Consider the following 3,003-nt stretch of genomic DNA (forward strand, 5'->3'; position numbering starts at 1 on the left):
TGCCTATAGGAATCTAAAACAGGAAGAAAAAAAAAAAAGTGTTGAAAAATGTGACTAATATCTTTTAAAAGGGATTGCTACAACAAAGCATACAGAGATGGTATTGTCTACTAGCTGTATGAATAGTCACGTAGGAGGTAAAAAAAATTTCCCCCCTGACTAAAGACACCAAAGTGAAAAATACATACTATCTTTTGAGCAAAATAAATTCCACACAAAGAGCTAAATCTGTAGACCTTAAAAATAGATGAGACAAGCCATTTTACCTGAATCTGAAACTTTGAGCTTTTAAATATAACTTATATATTTAAAAAGTTGTATTACTTACCTATTAAAAAAGTTTTATTACCCAGCATATTGAAGACTAGGTGTTAATGAGACAAAAACTTTATTAAAACATAAAGTGAGTTAACATTCCTTCAAAGGGCCAGTAAATCAATTTAACTTTGGGCGGGAGTGGGGTAGGGGTGGGGGTGGGTTTTGGACCCTTTTTGAGAATCCAATGACATGACAAGCCCTTTCTCCAAAAAAATGCACAAATACAGAAACTTTGGGTATATTCAGGGAGTTCATGAGTTTCACGAAGTACATCATAAACCCCCAGGTTAAAATGTTTTGAGAAGGGGCTGGTATGAGGAAGAAAGCACTTATGGAGAAAAGACCATGAACAAAGGCGTATAAGCCACAGAGAGCAAAATGGGTTTGGAACTATTAAGTATGCCAATTTTCCAGCGGTTGTGTATGGCTGGCTGGGGCCAGATCACGAGAGTCTTAAATACAGTGCTAGAGACTGACTTGCGTCTAATATGCCAGAAATGGGAGCACCCTCAGGCTTTTGAGGAGAGGAAGCAACACGATCCAAATGCTGCTTTAGATGACAGCTTTGCTGGCATATTGTAGAATAGTTTTGAGTATGGAAAGCAGGGAAACCAATTAGGCCCTTGGCAAGAATTCAGGCTTGTGGTCAAGGCTAAAACTCGAATACAGATACAGACATGATTTGGAAATAGTATGGATGGGAGGTATTTTAAAGGAAGAGCTAACAGGATTTAAAGACTGAGTGCAAAAAGTTTAATGGGTTTTCAGTTAACAAAAAAACAAGAAAGCCAGAAGGACAGCTAGTTTTAAGGAAAGGTATAAACAAAAGGATAGAGTTGAAGCAGGAAATAATGAATACAAGTTAAAAAAACAACAACATTGTTCTCTATTGAGGTATAACTTACATGTAGTGAAATGCACAAATCTTAGGTGTACAGCTCAATAAACATTTTGTATGTAAACACTCATACAGTGACAACCCAGATCGAGTTATAGTACATTTCCAATAATCCAGAAGATGCCTTTGTGTTCCCTTGGTCAATAAAACCACCAAAAAGTAACCATGATTCTGACCTCTATCACCATAGATTAGTTCTGTTTGTTTTGAACTTCTTATAAATGGAATCAAATAGTATTAACTCTACTGTTGTGTACCTTCCTTTGTTCAACATTATGTCTGCAAGATTCATTTATAATGCTGCATGTAGCAGTTTATTCTTTTTCATTGTTATGTAGCACTCCATTTTATGAATATGCCACAATTTATAAATTAAACTGTTGATAAACATTTGGGTTGTTTCCTGCTTTTAGCTGTTATATTCTTTTTTTTTTTTTTTTTTGGCTACATTGGGTCTTCGATGCTGCGCACGGGCTTTCTGTAGTTGCGGCGAGCAGGGGCTACTCTTCCTTGTGGTGCATGTGCTTCTCATTGCGTTGGCTTCTCTTGTTGCGGAGTCCAGGCTCTAGGGCATGTGGGCTTCAGTAGTTGTGGCTCACGGGCTCTAGAGTGCAGGCTCAGTAGTTGTGGTGCACGGGCTTAGTTGCTCCACGGCATGTGGGATCTTCCCGGACCAGGGCTCGAACCCGTGTCCCCTGAATTGGCAAGTGGATTCTTAACCACTGCACCACCAGGGAAGTCGGTTATTATATTCTCACATGAGAGTTTCTGTGAATATAAATACTCACTGCTATCAGATGTAGAGCCAGGAGTGTTGTTGTTGGGTCACAGAGTATGCATATGCAGGCATACCTTGTTTTATTGCACCCTGCTTCACAGATATTGCCCCCTCCTTTTTTTAAAAAACAAATTGAAGGGGCTTCCCGGGTGGCGCAGTGGTTAAGAATCCGACTGCCAATGCAGGGGACACGGGTTCCAGCCCTGGTCTGGGATCATCCCACATGCCGTGGAGCAACTAAGCCCATGCGCCACAACTACTGAGCCTGTCCTCTAGAGCCCACGAGCCATAACTACTGAGCCCACGTGCTACAACTACTGAAGTCCACGTGCCTGAAGTCCACGTGCCTACAGCCCGTGCTCTGCAACAAGAGAAGCCACCGCAATGAGAAGCCCACGCACTGCAAAGAGAGTAACCCCTGCTCGCTGCAACTAGAGAAAGCCCGCGCACAGCAACGAAGACCCAATGCAGCCAAAAATAAATAAATAAAATAAATAAATTTATTAAATAAATATTTGAAGGTTTGTGTCGACCCTGTGTTGAGCAAGTCTATCAGCGCCATTTTTCCCATGGCATTTGCTCACTTTGTGTCACAGTGTCATATTTTGGTAATTCTCAAAATATTTCAAACCCTCCACCAGCAAAAAGATTACAACTCACTGAAGGCTCAGATGATGGCTAGCATTTTTTAGTAATAAAGTATTTTTAAATTAAGGTATGTACTTTTTTTTTTAAGACATAATGCTATTGCACTCTTAATAGTCTATAGTTTAGTTTAAACACACTTCTATATGCACAGGGAAACAAAAAAATTCATGTGATTCACTTTATCACAGTGATCTGGAACCGACCCACAATATATCCAAGGTATGCCTGTGTTTAGCTTTGATAGATACTGCCAAACAGTTTTCTAGGACCTGTACCAATTTGCATCACCACCAACAGTACGTTAGAGCTCCCAGTGTTCCACGTCTACACTACCACTTCGTATTGTTGATTCCTTAGCCAT

This window comes from Hyperoodon ampullatus, assembly GCF_949752795.1.
Source record: "Hyperoodon ampullatus genome assembly, chromosome: 7".
NCBI lineage: Eukaryota > Metazoa > Chordata > Mammalia > Artiodactyla > Ziphiidae > Hyperoodon > Hyperoodon ampullatus.